We start from the raw sequence: 20208 nt of genomic DNA on the forward strand, positions 1-20208 counted from the left end.
ACTTCAGTTTAATTATGTGAGTGCAGCATATATCGTGTATGCAATGTGACAATTCTTTTGCTTTCTACTTTCATACAGAACAGCAAAAATGTGATTTTTTGCTGGTTTCTCCAGCAGTGAGATTCCTCCGCGCACCCATAACTGTAAGCTTCCCTTTCAGCACGACAGCCCCCACGTCCTGAGAACATTAAAACCTAGGTTCTCACCTGACTATTTAATTCCCCCTCTGAACCATTCTTATTGTGTGATTTAATGAGTGTATAGTAAGGTAGTAAAGGAGCATGAGCTCCTCTAAATGTATGATTCTGTCTAAGTTCCCCTTGAAATTTCATCTGGATATGGTATTCTTCACTTTCTGTCCTAAACTGTTACACCACATTTCACATTTCACCCCAGAGGTGGCTGCATTTCAGCCTGGGTTAAGATGAGGAGCCATTTTGTACAAAATTCAAACCTTTCTTTTTAGAAATGTATACTGAAAGTGAAACATGCCCCATAGTGTAATATGCTTTTCAGTATGTGGGATATATAGTTCTGGATAGAAAGGGTTTGAAAAATAGGGGGAAGGGGTAGCTCAGTGATTTGAGCATTGGCTTACTAAACCCAGGGTTTTGAGCTCAATCCTTGAGGGGGCCATTTAGGGATATGGGGCAAAAATCTGTTGGATGATATAATTGGGGATTGGTCCTGCTTTGAGCAGGGGGTTGGACGAGATGATCTCCTGAGGTCCCTTCCAACTCTGATATGCTATGATTATATGTCCTCAGTTAATCCTCATAGTGATTTAGATCTTCAAAAATCTCAATATATTTTGCATGCCACTTTTTACCACTATACACCCTATTCTGCCAACTTAACTCAGCTTGAGTAGTACAATAGCTTATTCCAAATGCATTTGGAAACAAAAATATAAGACTGTGTTTTAGGAAATACATTTCTGTGGAGCTCTAGTAATGGCATTATACAGATCACTCTACCAAAACAAATTAGCTAAAAGCTCTGCTTTTTTTATGTGTGTGAGAGAGAGAGAGAGAGATAAATAAATGTGTTTGGATTATTTTTTCCCATAGCCACTGAATTTATAGAGACCACATTTTAAAAATACTCCTCTGAAAATGTAAAAATTTTACAAGCAATTTTGCATGCAAAAACCTGGTAGTGAAACACTGGGCTTCTTAGCATGTGCAAAAGGTGCAAGTGTCATTTTTTAATCCAGAATTTGTATGAGATTCATAATACGAGTCAAATCTTCAACTGGTGTAAATGGGCATAACACCTATACAGTCAATGGAGCTATGCTGATTTACACCAGCAGAGGATTTGGCCCATATATATGTGCATACAGATATATAGGGTTATGATAGACTTCCTAATGCATACATCCTATTTTGATAAATATAAATGAGTATTCAGAATTCCATTTGCAACTGCAATTTAAATAGAGGTGAGTCCAAACCAAAACCCTAGGTCCAACCTCCCTCCCCGACTTTGGTAGGATCCTAATTCAGATTGTTCCCAAAATGTTGTAGGTTGGACTCATTTACGTTTACTTGAATATTTTGTATTAGACCATCTCACAGAATTCAATTTTTGTCACTAGTACTGTATTATTTAATGCAGTCTCATCTGAATATTCTGCCCATATAATAAAAATATTTATTACCAATAAAGTCACTTAATAGAAATACTTGTAGCTGCAGAGAACTAAATCTCATTCACTGCAGTCAGGGCTTTGAAACTAATTGTGTCTGACTAATGTAGCTAAGTGTGTTTCTCTTCTAAGCTATATATGTGAATTGTATGAAGCCTATTGTTATGTTTCATGGCATGACTTTTAAGGATGTGTGGCTGCATAAAAATACCTGTCACTGACAGAGTGTCTTCCCTGGTGCCTAATATTAAGCAATGGAGGGAAAATGTAAATAGGATGTGAAGTCTGGACTAAAAACCTTTTGGAGCAGAGCTGATCATACTGTTAGTTAGAAGTAACGAGTAGGACACTTTTTGCTCACAAATTGTTAAATTGTGTTGGTTCAGTACTATACAGGAATATTTCTGATTTTATAACATTTTTTTAGCTCACACAAGGTGGTGGATTTGAAGTCAACGTTACTGGGTGAAATTCTAAGGCCTATGTTATGCAGGTAAGGCTATCTGATTGTAATGGCCCTTTCTGGCTTTAAAGTTGATGACTTATCTGTCAAGCAAATTTATTGTATTGTCTGGGTGCCCAATGTACTCCCCCCACCAGGCTAGTGGGCAAGGAGGGGCTGGGATCCGAGGCAGATTGCTGGCTGGAGATAAACTCACAAGGAGGGGGGTTTATACTGAACCCTTGTGTAGATTTTAGGATTACTCCTCTTATGTTCACAGCATATACACAGAGAAATTAGATTAAACATACAAAAACTCTTGCTGGAAGGTTGCAATATAACACTACTTTATTTTTACAATAGAAAATAATAAAAAAAGTCTGGGCATGATAATAAAAAAATCAAGTACAATGAAAACACTAATTATATTTTAATCTGAAAAGTAAAGCATTGAAACAAAACCACTCTCCACTCGACTACCTCCAGATGCAGTCTCACCCTGAAAAGGAAGGCTAGAGGAGAACTGGAGAGTGCCTACGGGTAGTGGAATGAAGTTCCTGGTTCTGCTGCAGGTGCATTGCTCTCTATGCCCCTCTCTGTCATTCCCACCATCATCTCTCTCATCCACCTTACAGCCCATCCTTTCTTTGTCCTTTTAGCTAATCACTTCCTTTCTTTCCTTCCCCCCAGCTTAATATGTATCATGTACGTAAGTAAACAAAACACTGCCAACCAACAAAAAAAGCATAGAACTTGTAAGTTTGCTCACTGCCCCTTTGTTTGCTCTGTTTTTATATTCTGTCCCATTCCCTAACCCTGCATCCGTGTCGCCTAGTTAGACTGTAAACTCTTTGGAACAGGGGCTGTCTCTTATTTTGTGTGTGTATGGTGCCAGTCTCGGTCTGGACTTCTAGGCACGAACACAAATAAATAAAGCTAACAACAACAACAACAATCTCCTTCAGAGTCCACTCCCGCCCTGCAGGACTCTCCTCAGCCCTGTAGGCTCTCAAGGAAGCTGACCCCACTCCCTGCCAACTGCTGTTTCTCCTGCAGCTCCCCTCTGGCTGGATGCTGCAGCTATGGTTTGTATGGCTGAGAAGCAGCTTTCCCTTCCCAGTCATCACTTGGGGGTGCATCTGTAGTAGCCACAAATGAGCCTAAATTGCTCAGGTGCAGCCATGATTCAGTGCACCTCAACTAACCTGCCTTTCTTAAGTACTCCAGCTGACAGCAGTGTTGTCCCCTGCAATCTCCTGAGGGCCTAAACTGGAGACTAGTTGCAATCCTGTGTCCCTTCCTCCTCCTCTATATTCCTCATTCTGCCCCTTCCTCATCTCTCTTTTGCTCCCTAATCTCTCCTGAACTCTTTGCTCCTTATTATCTTCCACCTCCCCTCCCATCTTCTCTTCCTTTCTCCTGCTCTGCTTTTGCTTCCCTCACACAAATCCCATGAACAACATTCTCAGGTGGATATTGTGCTACGTGCTTGGAACAAATTCCATTTCATCATATAATAAATGTGGCTGTGGCCTCTACATTCATTTTTCCATTGACTTTTGCCTCCCCTCGCCCCCGCCAATGAAGCATTGTGCACAGGATGGCCAGTGAACAGAATTAAGGATTCGGGAGACCCACATTCAATTCCCTGCTTCTCCAGAATTTCTGTCTGACCTTGCCAAATCTCAGTCTCTCTGTGCTTCAGTTCCCCATCTGTAAAATGGGCATAAGATAATAATACTTCCCTTCCTCACTGGGTGTTGTGAGGATTAATACACTGAAGATTATGAGGTGTGAAGATACTGTGATAACAGTGACTATATAAGTCCCTTAGGTTTACATATACACCAAATTCAAAGATATAAGAATGTGGCATTTCAGAATCAGTGACATGCAAATAATTTTCTTGTCTCTTACTGTAACTCTGACACAATTAGGCTGTAAGCTTTTTGTTCTGTGATTGTACAGTACCTAGCACAATCAGGCTCTAATCCCTGACTGAGCCCTCTCAGTGCTACCACAATGCAAATAGGAAACAAGAACTGTAATCAATAAAGTGTCAAGATTAAGAAATGCAAAATAAATGTCTACAATTATTGTAGTTTTAATTTAATCTTACTGATCTTTTTTTACCCATTAATATTTTTGCTGTGCTATCCCTCTGCTTGGAGTTACTGTAAAAAGCTCTTATCTGTGAAGATTGCAACATTTCATATAACAAAATATATTTTATTTGTATTTCATACTAAAAAGGAGTCCAAAGCTATTGGAAAACATTAGCAAAACAATGAAAGTCAATCATACTATCGCTTGCCATTACCTCTTTCTTTATCTTCATTTTTACATGCCTCACTTTACTTTATGTATTTTCTTGATAAAGTTTACCTACATGACACAAATTCAGAAATGGAAGTGCTTCATATAATGAATAGACTCCTTTCCCCTCCCTTTTCTGTTTCAGATTATAAACCTAGATATTTTGGAGATGTGCATACATTTTGTATTATAGCATGAGAAACAATTAATCCCATTAATAAGCAATAATTCAAATAATTCAGACTGTGGGCTGTCACGATGAATGACTTCATTAGCTAGCTTTTTACCCTAGGCTAAAAAGCCAGCTTCATTAATTCTGTAGAAGGCTTATTTTTTTTCCTGCTAAAAAAAAAAAATCCAGTCAAATCCTTTTAAAGGAATATTCCCTCATAGAATAATGTCAACCAGAAAAAAAACAAAAAAACCAAATATCAAGTTCCCACAAATGTTAAAATTATTTCTAAGATCAAATATTTTGATCACATTTTTGTATGTCATTAATATTACCAGAATGTTGTTTGTTATGAATAATGAGTTTTCAACCTGAAGGATCTCAGCTAGGTCTGGGCTTCATAAAGAGCATATCATACTCACCCTTGTTTGAATATACTTATTACAAATCATTTTAATGATGTATTAACATTTAATTAGATCTGTACTGAACTCTTCAAATTAAATACAAAGCAAGGTGAATTTTATAATTGGAACTGCAGGGGCCACTTGAGCTGAGAGGTTCCCTGCAATATTTTTATGCCTTCTGAGTTGTGACATTATCATATACTTTACTGATCGTCATCTTTAATATGTGACATCATGGGAATTAAAATAGAATAGGGGAGAATATGGCTCTCTTGTTTTAAGAGCTAAGGTCCCTGTCCTGCAACTTGCAACAGTTTGTGAACTATTTGTTTTTCTTCAGTGGGGTTCCATGTGGGCTCATCAGTTTGTCCACATGTTGTAAAATACAACAGTGGGGCCCCAGTCTTGCAACATCCAAGAGGCAGATTCTGCTCCCCTTATTTATGTTATTAGATCTAGCTATTTATTCTTATTGGGTAGCAGGTTACTCGGCAAATAGTCAATGAATTCATGGAGTAAGCTACTACTCTACATGTGTAACAGTGACTGGGATCTAGCCTTAAATGGCGTATAAGTGAATATTGCCCAACAAATAACATACATTAATTTTGCAACATAGCCAGAAAACAAGCTTTCCATTAAAACTGTTGCCTTGCAAGACATAACTGAAGTCTTGTGCCTTCCCTTGTAGGTACACTTTCTTGTGTTTACGAAATTTTCCACAAATTAGGAGCAAGACAAAATTATTTTTCATTTGCTCAGTAGAACAATGTGGTTAAATAGCTATAGAAAGCCAAAAATACTTGAAAAAAAGATGTATTTTTCTTTCCTGTCTGTAAAGGTTTGACGTTAGACATGGCCCTGAAACCCCTGTGCTCTGTGATTTTTTAATACTCTGATCTTTCATTATTCAGTATGTCTGAATGTTCCAACCAGCTCTGGAAAAAGTGTACAAAAATATCACAAATTCTGCCACATTTTAATTGAATCAACTACAGATTGTAAGATTACCTAAATGACCACAAACATTTCAACTCCCAAACAAAAACAAGATTACTTTTTTCATGATTTTGTTCCCCCAGATGAAAGGTTTGTGGTTTTTGATCTTCAGAGGAAATTATTATTTTCATGCCGCTGTGTACTAATGAAGTGGTGAGAAACGTTTCCTCTTGTTGAGATGACTCTGGTGTAGCAGCTGTGATACAAACACCACGCTGGATGAGCAGCAAATCCGGCAGTGTAGAATTGTTCCAGTAAACGTTAAGTGATTTGAAAAGACCTGACAGGCGAGAACAGCAAGCCCTGGAGTCATGTAAAATGCAAGAGAAATACCACTTTATGGATGCTTTATGATGGCTTCAGAAACAGAAACAACAAACTGGCTATTAAAGTACAGTTTAAAAATAATATTCTCCCTCTTTTTGAAAAAAATCTGAAAGAAATAAACTCTTACATTCAAGAACAATCCAAAGGCCTTACAAGATGCCCTTATTTGTTAGGGATTGCTACAAGTAGCCTGAAATATATGGAAATAACATTCAATTATATGGTACATTGGTACCAGTCAGCACTGTTTATAGCTAGAGAAGCTCTCTCCCCTGCCCCTCCTCCCTCCAGTAGAATATACTGGAGTAATATTTTAGTAAATCCCCTAGAAATGACAAGGAAAATCATTTGAGAGTGTTCAGGGAGTGGAAAGAATGAAGAAAAATTAGCTTACAATTAATTAACTAATGCCTTATGTTTATCTAGTGCCTTTTATTTGGAAGGATCCCAGCATACTTTACAAACAGGGATCTCTCCATTAATCACCACTAAACGGAGCCACTCCCAGTACAGAATATGGTAGCCATTCTGAACTAGCAACACCAAATACAGTTCTTAGAATAGAAAGTAAAGAAAAATGTAGCCAACTGAAACACCATGGGGATTTAAGGTAGACTAGGTGCAATTTATTTTCTTTCTTGGAATTTAGCCAGGATACTGGAGTTGACACTCCTATGCCAGCAAAGAGTGCCAGGGGAATTTTAAGGACCAGAAATGGTCAGGACCTTTGTTTTGCAACTAATCCAAACACATCCAGCATAACAGTGATCCCTAGCACCTAAACTATAGTAAAATAGCAGTACAGAAAGGCAAAAAAAAAAAAAAAGTGGTCTGGCGATTAGTTTAAAGTTTTATAATTCCTGTTATCTATTCTCTTTCTCAACTGATGTCAGTTTTCTGTAGCAGGGAACTCTGTATCCTCTATTAATGTAGAACAACTATATTAAATCTACATTAAGTTTGGAATTTAAACATGAAGACCAAGGACATAGTTAAAATATGGCAATGGATCAAGATCAGGTGCCAGATTATTCTCATTTATGTTAAGATCCCTTTATGCAGAGTAAAGGAGCCTTTGAGCAAATGAGAGCCCAGCGTATATACTTATTTTTTAGATCAATCATTTTCCTTCAACACTGTTGACCTGAGGTATTTGTAACACACCTGTGGATTGATCTTGAATGGCTCTCGTGTTTTTTTCAAAGAGACCCCACTAGACTGTATTTAACAATTACTTATTATGAGCTTGATCATGACTCTATGGGACTCCCATGGTTTCCATGTTACTAGTCATGATTAAAATTAAGCACATGCTTATCTGCTTTGCCAGAGTGCCCAGCAACTGGCTGGACTGAATTCTACTTTTCCTGTGTTCTCCCTCATGTGGGATTCCACAGGGTACCAGTTTGCCACCCTTTGGGTTCTAGAGGATTAGTAAAGAAATATGGCTGTGGCTTCTGTGTATGCTAATGGAACCCAGTTTTATATATATACTCCAGCCAGGTCAGTTCAGTAGAATGACTTACACAGTGCCTACGAGATTGAAGTCTGGATAGCTACCTAGCCAAGACCCAAGTCAGACAAGATTGAAGTCATTCTAGTAGGCTTGGGGAAGGAATCAAAAGAAATGGTGAAGGCAATTATTTCTCCTTTGACTGAGAGGCATATGACTTTCATTGGTTATGCACATTTGTGACTCGGGGGTCTTAGTGGAAACCCAGCTGCTTCAAATATCGAAGGAGCTGCAAGGCCAAGATTGCTTTTTCCCCACCAGCATGTGGCTAGAAGGCTACTATCTTTTCCTTTGGATAACTGCCTCACTACTGCTGTCCAGATCTCTGTCACCTCGAGATTTGACGACAACATTGTACTCTATACGGGTCTATACTCAAAGACCATTTAGAAACTTCAGCTAGTGGAGAATCCATTTCCTTAGTGGTAGCCTTTCACAGGATCTGTTCTAGCTTCAATGATTTGAGAACTGACTACTTGAAAAATTATCTCTTTGGAAGATGACAGTGTTGTGGGCATCAGCTGAGGAGTTTGAACTAACAGTTCCCTGGTTTTAAAATGATGAGGCTAGAGCATTTTCAGTGAGGGTTTTTGACTGTGGACTTGCTTCACTTCTCAGTCCAACATAGCCACGTTTTGTTGCCTTTCAGGACAAAGGTGGTCATTGAAACTCTTGCCAGGTTAATTAAGAGAGGGAATTTACAAACGTTTTGTAATGCTTTTTCTTTACCTGCACATACCACATGGAACTGGTGAGGCATGTTTTAAAAAAAAATATAGACAAACACATACCATCTGGGAAAAGCCCAAGTTTTCAAGCACCATGTGGATAGAGTGCAGATGGGCTTGAAAGATTAAATCCAGTCCTCTCCACCGTTAACTTTTCTATACTTGCTATTCCAGCCATTTGGACTCAACTCTTATCTTCATCTAACTTTCTTAGTTGCAAATAACATGCATCAGTTATATGGCCAATTCACACATATTCCTTCATACCATTAACATTCCCTCCACCCCACTACCTCATTCATTATCTTTTCTTCCTCCTTTGAATATAACATGACTGTGGTCTTTTGTACATTAATTCAGACATCACTTTCTTTGGTCTTCAGAAGTTTTTCTCTGGTCTTTGTTTTAGCAGGAGATAATAGCATGACTTGCTGTTTTAAATAGTTAAATACTCTTATTTTAATTCTCCGTCACATTTTTTAAAAATCAACCAGAATAATCGACCAGAACAGCAGAAGTGGTGAGAACAGTTCAGGTGAGCTGGAGTTTACTTATTTAACAATTCTACATCTTTGATTAATGTGTGGTTTTTCTCTGAAAAGGGTCTTGCTTTTATTATCTTTCAGTGACTGTCATCTCATCAGGTCAATTGTGGTTGAACAATCATATAATGGTCAAAGCAAAAGAAAACCTCACTGTCTCTTTATGTTTATCGAATATATACCCATCTTTCCTTGTTGTTGTTTATTCCAGGAGAGTAATGAAATAAAAGACAAGTGTTCTGTACTCACTATGTATCTCTCCGTCTGTATTTCTTTTCAATCAGAGAAATTGCAAGTATTTAGTGACCTTCTTCACACATAAAAAATCTATTGATTTCATTTTGGTATGTGAAAATTCAGACCGTATCCTTTGCCTCAAAGAAATACCACCGATAGAGCAAGGTACAAGAAATCAGCATTCTATTTCCATTCTACTACTCACGGTGTTATCTTGGGCAAGACAATTATCCCCTTCAGTCTTCAGGTAAGCCATCTGTAAAATGGGATAAATAACGATCTTCAGGAGCATTGCGGAGCTCATTGAGACCCGGACTGTATTATAGGCAGGGCTGGTAGCATCACCTATTAGTAAGGTTGCCATTATAAGATGCCACTTTCATTCGCTAGGATTTTGCCAATCTTTAACCATTTGGGTGATTTTTTTCATGCCAGGTGTCTGCCTGGGGTTGATTTTTGGCGGGGGGGGGGGGGGGACGGGTGGGAGGGGGTGTGTGTGAGAAAATTTCAACCAAAATGGCTTATCTATTTCCAAGAATGAGGGTAGGGAAAATAGGTTTTTTGCCCATGTTAAAACATTCTGGCAGCTTTTTTTTTTTTTTTTTTTTTTTAAGAAGCTCTAGCACCCTCATGTTTTGGAGCAGGAATTTGAAATTGGGCCATGTGGTGACTTCTGCGTCAGGAATGTGCCTTTTGCCATCTCCACACAAATCAACTCAAATTTGGCCAAATTATAAGCCTCTGGCAAAAAATCACAGTTCACACATGCTCCGTAGAGACTTGCTAGGATTTAGCAGCTTAATTACCCAAAGAGTCCATCAGCGCTGGGTATGCTACAGCCCAAGGCTGTGGGGAGCTGGGCAGGATTTTCCCTCCATTTGCAGTTCCTGGCTGTGCCAGATCCGTGCAGCAGAACAGAGAGCAGGCAGACTGTCTCTCCTGTGCTCTCAGTGCCCCCTTCCCCACCCCACTACCAGCCAGGCAGTGTGGAGGAGGAAGCCACCTGAACTGAATGCAGAAGACTGGGCCTGGAGGCGGTCAGGGGGGAGGGAAAATGGGCCTGAGAGTTAGGAAGGGAAGACTATGACTTGAAGTCAGTGGGCACAAAGGATCTGTGGACTGGCTGGGGAAGGAAACTGGAACTAGGAGTTAAGTGAGGGGAGACTGCCTAGGCAAGGAGACTGGGACTGCCCAAGAACCAGTGCTCCATTCCCTTTTATGGGTAATTTTGAAAAAAATTTGTTTTCATTTGAAAGATGGAAATACTCTGTGAAAGGGAATACCCAGCTCTATTCCTATGTGATGCTGGGCAAATCACTTAAACCAAACTCTTCACAGATGGTCATTAATTGTGTAGCCTTGTTTTCTGCATGCCTGACTTGAGAGCCTGGGGTCTGATCTGAAGAAGCTCTGAGCTCTCACAATTGCAAAGGAAGTCAGTGTGAGCTGTGATCATGTACTCTGGAAAGTCAGGTCCTAGTCATCTCAGACTGGGCACCAAGAATCAGTGGATACTTTTGACATCAAGCCTTCTGTGCCTCAGTTCCCCGTCTGTAAAATGGGGAAAATAACCTCACACAGCTGTTGTGGAGATAAAATTAAATTAATGTGAGCAAAGCACTCAGCAACAATAGGGGTGAGCAGCATAGAAAAGCCCATGAGGAAATTAATAATTCTGTCTCAAAGGAGGCTTGAATACTGTGCAGTAACAAAGGTGTGTGGTCACCCATGGAACAATGAGGAAAAAAATCAAAATATTAAATCGCTTTGCTCATTAATTGAGCACCATCTATTCTGTTCACTGAATGAGGCAGGGGTCCTTTGGGAAAAATAGTATCTGATTATGTAATTAAAGACAATATTCTAATGCATACACACAAAGGGTCTGAATTAAGGTTGCATGGCCCCCTTAATTCTGGCATTTCCTAATCTTTGAGTGCTTGACTTTGCAACCTTAACATAGTGGGTTTGGGATTTATTTATATATATATATATGCAGGCCTGTGCAGAACTGTACTGTCCCCAGGGGAGCTCCATGAAGTGCAGTGTTCCCAGAACTCCAACAAGTGCAGTCTGCATTAAGAGGGTACAGTGGGCTCTCCTTTCTACAGCTGCCCAGCTCTCCTGGCTGGCACAGTTGAGTGGTGGGAGCATGATGCCACAATCACTCTGTAGAGTAGCCTGCTTCCCTGGGGCTGTTAGAAGAAAACAATTCTTTCCCCTGCTCTGAATGCCAGGCTGGTTTTGTGCTTGACTTGCATGGTGGGCATGGAGGATGTGGCCAGGAAGGCTTCTTCTGCCTACTGTGAAAAAGGCAGGCACAATGTAGCCCTAATTATTCAGCAAAGCACTTTGTGACCGTCCAGATCCAGGGCAGTATATGAGTGTGAGCAGTTACAGCTCATGGAAATAGGCCTGGGAAAACTCATTTTGCCACATTTAGAACCCATTTCAAAAGTGTAGGTTCTAGACTTTGGAACTCTGACGGTTCAATCTCCATTTACCTTTGACATTAGTTCTGGGCTGCTGAACTTAACTCCTTTATTCCCTTGCTAGACCTAGAAGCAGAACAAAAAATGCCTTCCAACAAGAATCATTATTGTTTGCATAGCACAGGCTATGCTGCAGCCAGAAACACGATACATGTTTACATCATTTCCTTAGGGCGTAGAGGAATGATTTAATTTCAAGTGAGAAAAGTTTCAATCAGACTTAAGAAAGCATCATGAAATTCCCATTTTTGAAGCATTCTAGAGCTTTTGACAATCATTAGGATTTCTTGTCCCTATTGCAAAAAAGCATTAAGACAGCATGTTTCCAGAGGAAGGAACTTCAGGAACTTCATTTTTGCACTATGAGTCTGATCCAATGCCCACTGAGTCAGAGAAAAGATTCCCCTTGAATTGAGTGAGCTTCAGATCTGGCCCAGGATTGTTTTAGTTTGTACAATGAAAACAACCAGTCTCTATGCATGTCAAGGTTCCTCCCCCACTCTGAACTCTAGGGTACAGATGTGGGGACCTGCATGAAAAACCTCCTAAGCTTATCTTTACCAGCTTAGGTCAAAACTTCCCCAAGGTACAAAATATTACCCCCGTTATCCTTGGACTGGCCGCTACCACCACCAAACTAATACTGGTTACTGGGGAAGAGCTGTTTGGACGCGTCCTTCCCCCCAAAATACTTCCCAAAACTTTGCACCCCCCCTTTCCTGGGAAATGTTGGATAAAAAGCCTCACCAATTTGCATAGGTGACCACAGACCCAAACCCTTGGATCTGAGAACAATGAAAAAGCATTCAGTGTTTTACAAGAAGACTTTTAATAAAAAATAGAAGTAAATAGAAATAAAGAAATCCCCCCTGTAAAATCAGGATGGTAGATATCTTACAGGGTAATTAGATTCAAAAACATAGAGAACCCCTCTAGGCAAAACCTTAAGTTACAAAAAAGATACACAGACAGAAATAGTTATTCTATTCAGCACAATTCTTTTCTCAGCCATTTAAAGAAATCATAATCTAACACATACCTAGCTAGATTACTTACTAAAAGTTCTAAGGCTCCATTCCTGTTCTGTCCCTGTCCAAGACGACTACAGACAGACACAGACCCTTTGTTTCTCTCCCTCCTCCCAGCTTTTGAAAGTATCTTGTCTCCTCATTGGTCATTTTGGTCAGGTGCCAGCGAGGTTACCTTTAGCTTCTTAACCCTTTACAGGTGAGAGGAGCTTTCCCCTGGCCAGGAGGGATTTCAAAGGGGTTTACCCTTCCCTTTATATTTATGACAATGCACTATGCAATCACAGAGGCCATTTACTACTAAATTTTGTATAAAGTCAGTATGAATTCTGGGATGTTCTGTGTGCAGCTCATATTTATGGGTATAAGCTAGGAAAATCCTGCTCATATCTGAAATCCAAACTGAAGTGCATGATCTGCAAAACTCCATTCAGATGACAAGTCGCCATCCTGTGTTTCAAGGCTCTTTTTTGCCGAGTTTTACTCGGCCAACATATTGTCCTACCATGCAGAAAAAAAAAAAAGTGTGTGTTAAGCTGAAAAATGAGAAAAGGCTTATGGGTCCCTTCATTATAGTTTAATTTTGTAGTCTCTGTAATAGCCCGTATCATAATAAATTCATGATGTAGTCCTGTGAATGTCACTGTAATTTAGCATTAGTTAAGCACTAGTTAATAGACACTTAAAGTGTTGTCGCTCTACATATAATTTATACAGGGTTTAAATGGAGCCTGCTCTGAAACTGTACAAAAGGAATACTACTGGGCCTGATTCTGACCTCAATTACAATGATTTTGCACTAGTGCAATTCCACTGATATCTGTATGACTGATCCTGCTTTATACCTGCACAAATAAGGGCAGAATCAGATACCATCCTCAAACACACCCGTACAATCCCATTACCTTCAGAAGATTTGCCCTGATATAAGTGAGGACACAACTGGTCTCTTATTTTCCAAGCACTAATAACTGCACCTCAGTGATTTACACCAGAATTGCATAAACACCTACCACGCAGTACTTCACCCCAACAATACAGCCACCTAACACCAACAGCAGAATTGAGGTTCTTCTAAAGGAAGGGAATTGCCAGATTGAATTTCTTGTCCGTCGGTAAAGCACCAGTAAAGCTTTCTTGCAGAAAAACTAAATTTGGATGCAAAAGAATCAACCTTTCTTGGCCTTTTGTCCCCTCCTATAATTTGGTCTCTCTCCTGTCCCTTGCTCCCCATATTACCACCTTTGTTAATAACCTTTTCCTTTGTTATCTTTCCCAGCCCCATAAAATCTCCCACTCTACTCGAGGGATGGGCAAACTCAGTAGCACTTGAGGTTTGTCATGAACTTTCAAACTTTTGAGGTTTTGACCAAGTAGCCAATTGTTCAGTGAAATTCTTTCCCCCCATAAATTAAATCCATATTCATTTTCAGAAAAAAAATTAAAAGTTTTTTCTACTGAAAAGGAATCCCATGTTAGACAATAATTCAGTAAACAATGAATGGTGGGCAATGTATGTTACTTGCACTTAGCTAGGAAAATAACTAAGACCTTTAATAAAAAATTACTGCCAGACAATGCACACTGCAATTGTAGTGAAAAATCACTAAGAAACATAGCCTGAGGCCCTAACTCAGTTTTCACTCTCCTTATTCAGGAAATCTCTCACTGAATTCTCTTATGACGAAAGTGTAGTTTCACCTACATGATATAGTGGTCGGCACATAGGGTTGCCAACCCTCCAGGATTGCCCTGGAGTCTCCAGGAATTAAAGATTATGTCATGTGATGAAACCTCCAGGAATATATCCGACCCAAATTAGCAACCCCATAGGAAGTTACCAGCCACAGAAAAGAAAAAATCTAACAGAAGTATGACATTCATGGCCCTGCTGCAATAATGTTATCTTAAGTTAATGCACTTTCTGATCCAGACTATGCCCACACTGATCCAGACTACTTCCACACTGGATGTCTAAGTAATACACTCTGGTTCAACTCAACCACAAGTTAAAGGGCTTGATGCAAGAATTACTGGATGGAATTCTAGGCCTGTGTTATTTAGAGGAGGCAAACATTTATCACAGTGGTCCTTTCTGGCCTTAAAAATCTATGCATCTCTGAAAGAGCCCACAGGCTCCAAGGCCAACATTTTCAACCCTGAGTAGCTATAATTTATATCTATTTTGATATTTCAAAGCCTAATTTGAAAACTGTGATGTTTGAAAACTGTGATGAAAACCCCCTCCCCAAAGTAGCTTTATCTTTTACCTGGGAAACATTTTTCCCTTCCTCTTGGTCAGGAGGTATGATGGGCCTCCTGCCCTTTTTGCTGAGGTCCTGTGGACCCACCCACCCCTAGAGAAACCAGGACTTTGTCCCTCCTTTTCTGAATAACTTTATTTTGTAGAGGAGAGGAGCATAAGTCTTCAGCTCAATATGTCCATTTTGTTCCTTTCTGGCTCACAAAAACAGAACCCTCAGGATACAACTATAAATTTGTGCCATGATACCTTCAAAATTCTTCCCTGTTTACCCAAGATGCCGTAAGGTAAGAAAGAAACCACTCAGAGTCACAGGTGTAAATCCACTGAAGTCAATGGATTTATTCCAGATTAACCCCACTTTCATTATTAGGTGGATGAAAATATCAATAATATTTCATTCATACACAACTAGCAGACGATGCTGTGCATTTCTATTGCAAATATACTACATGGCTTAGTGCTGAGGACTGCATTCATAGGCTGAACATGAGGGTGATAGGTGTGGTAGCCTGCCAGTCACATCCCCAATAATTACATTAATGGGAGCCAAAGGCTAAAAGCCCAAAGATATTTAAATGCTGGCTCCTTGGGATTTACTTATAAAACTCTCCAGTTCACACTTTAATTTATCACAAATTGTGAGGAATTAAACACTGAATAGTGTTTTCAACTATATATTAAGAACTTGAGGTCTAGGAAATCGTAGGCTTGATTCACTTCTTGCTTATACTCGTGTAAATCAGTTTAATCGATTTTAAGGCCAGAAGGGACCACTGTGATCATTCAGTCTGACCTTTTGCATAACACAGGCCATAGAACCTCCTCCAGTAATTAATACATCAAGCCCAATAATTTGTGGTTGAACTAGAAAGTCTCTTTTAAAAAAGCATTCAGTCTTGATTTAAAGATTCCCATTGATGGATAATCACCACATCATAAATTGTTCCAATCGTCAATAATCCTCACTTTAAAATTGTGCTTTATTTCCAGCTTAAAATTGTCCCGGGTTAACACCATTTAAATCCCAACATAAGAAACAGGAGAATTTCCCCTTTTCAGATGGTGTCCCGTTCCCATTACACCTCTCATATTCTCTCCTCTACATCACTCCTGACGAATCCACCATCCTGCCCATCACACATTCTCACCATTTCTTCTGTTCCATGTTTGACTCCTCAGTCTTTCTTTCCCCTCCTCACCTCTTGCAATTCCTGAATCTCCCTCTGCAATAACTTCAAACCTAACCTTCTCTGTTCATGCCTATCTTTAAACGCTTGACCATGCCTTGGTCATTTCTCACCTCAACTACCGCAATATGCATTTATAAAGCACTTAGTCTGCTAGTAACTGGGCGTCCCAGTCATACTCCTGTCCCTAAGAGTTCAAACTCTAGCCTTCTTTCTTAGTTTAGGCTGCTTCAGAAAATGAATAAGACTCATTAGATGTCCTCTAAGACAAGCAATACTTCTTCTCATTTCTGTCTTATACGCATGTCAACTTGCCTCACTCTATTTGTCATAATATACAGCCGCTCCTTTCCGACTTCTCTAACCATGTTGCTCTCCTCTCTAAATCTGTTTTATATTGTCTGTTTATGTTAATTATATAGTACCATCTTCCAGGCTGCAGGGACACTGTTGATTTATACCTGCATCTAACATTAACCTGCATTTAACAATTGTTAAGTGCTTTTGGAAACAAAGAACCAAATTCTGTCCACAGATATTCATGTAAGGCTCCCACTGAAGTCAGTAGCTAAGGAAAGAAATGAAGGCAAATCGTTCACTGGAAAGTAATTGGAAACTAGGTGTATGAATGTGGTGTAAGTATATATAGGTCAGTCGTAATTTTGACTCTGTGAATTTCAGATCATCAATGTTTTCTTGCAGGTAATCTCTAGAATGTCTATGCTTATCACAAATTGGGGTCACTAGGATATGGAACAATATGCACTATGAGATTTTGTTGCAAATCTTCTCTTGAGCACGTTCCATTTATATTTCTCATGAAGTTAACCTTTAAAACATCACAGATTCTGATTTTATAATTACTAAAACAGCATTACCTTATTGCTTTCATCTGTCCACTGTGGACATAAGCATGGTATAATCATAGCCACATTTCTTATTCTTCCTCCAACACTTCATTTATATTCATGATCTCTTCCCCCACCCCATCCCACACAAAAAAAACAAGAAGTTTGCTTTTGGTGCAAATGCACATGGCTCTGGAAAAAAAAAAGGAAACAGAACAATGTAGGTTCCATTCAGTGGTAAAAATTAACCTATTATGATCAAGAGTTTGCAAAAAGAAGCCCAACATCTTAAACAACTACACCCCAGTGTTACATAAAACTTGTGTTACCTTTCAAACTAATTCCAATTTAAAAGCTGTATTCATAGCACGGTAAGAACACAACAGTTTCCTCAAACCTCAGATCCTGGGTAATTAGGGTTTTCAATCATGGCAGTGTTCTTCTAATGGCAATTTTGGCAAATAGTAGGTAATTAGAGCTCAGTGAAGAACTACAGTCTCATTTGAGAGTTGCCATCCCCAGCCTAATTGCTTCCCAGTGAAACAACAGTATTTTTGTTTCCACTGTCATCTTTTGTTATTCTGAAATTGGGACTAAATACTGCAGAATGCAACTGCACGTTTCTGCTCTACTCTGTGCAAATGCTTTTAAAATATTATCATAAAATGCAGGAGTGAACAGGGATTTTTCCCCCTCTATATTTCTATATGAAATACATTATTTTAATGCTTATGAATGGCAAATACAGTCCAATGACTTTGTTGAAGTAAACAAAGGTATATATGTTAAAAAATGTAAGCCCAAATAGTTGCTATAAGCCTCACAAAATATGTAAAAGGACTAAATGTAAGAGTCATAGGCTTGATCCTGCAAATACTTGACAGACATGAGTAATTTTACACACAGCTAGTCCCATTGAAGTCAATAGGACTATTCATGTGTAAATTAACTCATATGCATAAGTGTTTACAGGATCAAGGCCTTATTTAATTATTAATATTTATATTATATTAGTGCTTAGAGGCCCCAATTCAGATTTGGGGCCCTATTTCACTAGGCATTGTAAAAACACAAAGTGAGAGACAATCCCTGCTTCACAGAGCCTACACTCTGGGTACATCTACAAAGCAAAAGGCTGTGGGTCTCCGAGCCTGAGTCAATTGACTTTGGCTTGCAGGGCTCATGCTACAGGACTAAAAATAGCAGGGTAGACATTCCCACTTGGGCAGAAGCCTGGGCTCTGAAACCCGGTGACAAGAAGGATCTCAGACTCTGACCTCAGGCACTGGCCCAAGTGGGAACGTCTATGTGACGCTGTCAGACAAGGTGCCATCTCACGCCAAGGACCTGGGCCTCACTGAACAGTAACAAATGCGTAGCTGGAAACCAGTCTGGTTTACCTCTTAGTTAGTATAGTTTAAATAAATATTCGTGTTTTAAGAATGCGTTTAGGCTTTATGGAATGCTAGCAGGATGCTGCACGTATTAATCCTACTTATATTATCTGTATTCCATCCCATCTTTCTGTACTTAAGAAACTTGTTTTACTGTTTTATCTAACAATGTTTATTTGGATTGAAGTGTTTGGGAAACTCCATCTGAGATAACGGGATCGGTGCATATCATTTTCTGTTAATAAAATGATGGACCTTATAAGAGCTTGTATTGTCAAGGAGCACCCTGGGCAGTACAAGACATATTTCTGGGAGCAAGTCTGGGACTGAGATTTTGCTGGTGCTGTTCTGCAGTGTAATTCAAGAGTGGCTGGCTATATACTGTAGAACTGGGAGTAACTTACATGCTGTAGGCTGTGTGTAAGCAGACCGGGAGTGGTGGCTCTCACAGTGAAGCAATGTAAAAGGCACCCCAGATTGAAGAATTGAGGGGACACAGCTGTCCATCTGTCCAGATTATACCCTGGGTAATGTCACAAACTATAAAATGTCTGTTCTGAAAACTTCACCTCATGCAAAATGCTGGATCCAGGAAGGGCCATTGAACCCAAATGGGCCATTGTGGAACAAATACTATGTCAATTCCTCCCCTGCACCCACCCATGAAGAGGTTACATGCAGACATACTCATCCCATCATCTTGGCTTCAGTTGGCTTGGGGATAAAAATCCCTGACCAGAAGGAATTGGGGCCTCTTTACATTGTCTGGACTTGAGGGGAAAAGATTCCTAAACTCAAGCAAGAGATCCCCATGCTGCTTGGCATGGATCAGCCCTAAAGGATATATAAAGCTGCTCATTATAGAAGCTTATATTACCTTTTTAAATCTAAGACTGTAACTCGTGTTTGTTTATGTTTCCATTTTAATCCTGTAAATAACTCATTTCTTCTCTTTAGTTACAGGACTGGATACAGGCATTGTCTTTGGTTTGAGATCTGAGTACAATTGACCTGAGGAAAGGGACTGGTGCTTTGGGACTGCAAGTAACCTGAATATAGTTGTGATTTTTGGTGTAAAGTGACCATCTATTACATAGTCCAGTTTGCCCGGGTGGCAAGATGGACCAGAATGCCCAAGGAGACTGTCTGTGACTCCATAGTAAGACTGTTACAGTGCTTAGAAGTTCATACTTGTTCCTGGGTTGGTGAAACCTAATTATTGAACATTCAGCCAGTTTGGGGTCTCTGTCCTGCTTTCTGATAGTCTGCCCTGAGATTGGCACTTACAGTTGTGAGCCACTCTAGATAGCATGACAATCAACAATGCTAGTTTTAGCCCCATAGTGCTAGCCCCACACACACTCAAATCAGTTGTCCCGGGCTCTGAAACTCGCTGTTGCATGGTTTTTGTTTTTGTTTTTTCAGTGTAGACATATCCTCTAACCCTCCATCTACACTGCATGCTTCTTTAGTGGTGTGTAAAATATGTACTTGGGTAGTTCCCCTAGCATGGGTGTGAGTAGCAATATCAGTGAGACATAGTTTAGGTGAGTAGAGTAGACACTCCTTTACATACCTTATATGGCTGTCTACTTGCCCAAGCCATGCCTTCCCATCCACACTGCTATTTTTATCCATGTAGTGTCCTGCTGCCTTCCA

The sequence above is a fragment of the Lepidochelys olivacea genome, assembly GCF_965140295.1.
Source record: "Lepidochelys olivacea isolate rLepOli2 genome assembly, chromosome: 4".
In the NCBI taxonomy this organism is placed as follows: Eukaryota; Metazoa; Chordata; order Testudines; family Cheloniidae; genus Lepidochelys; species Lepidochelys olivacea.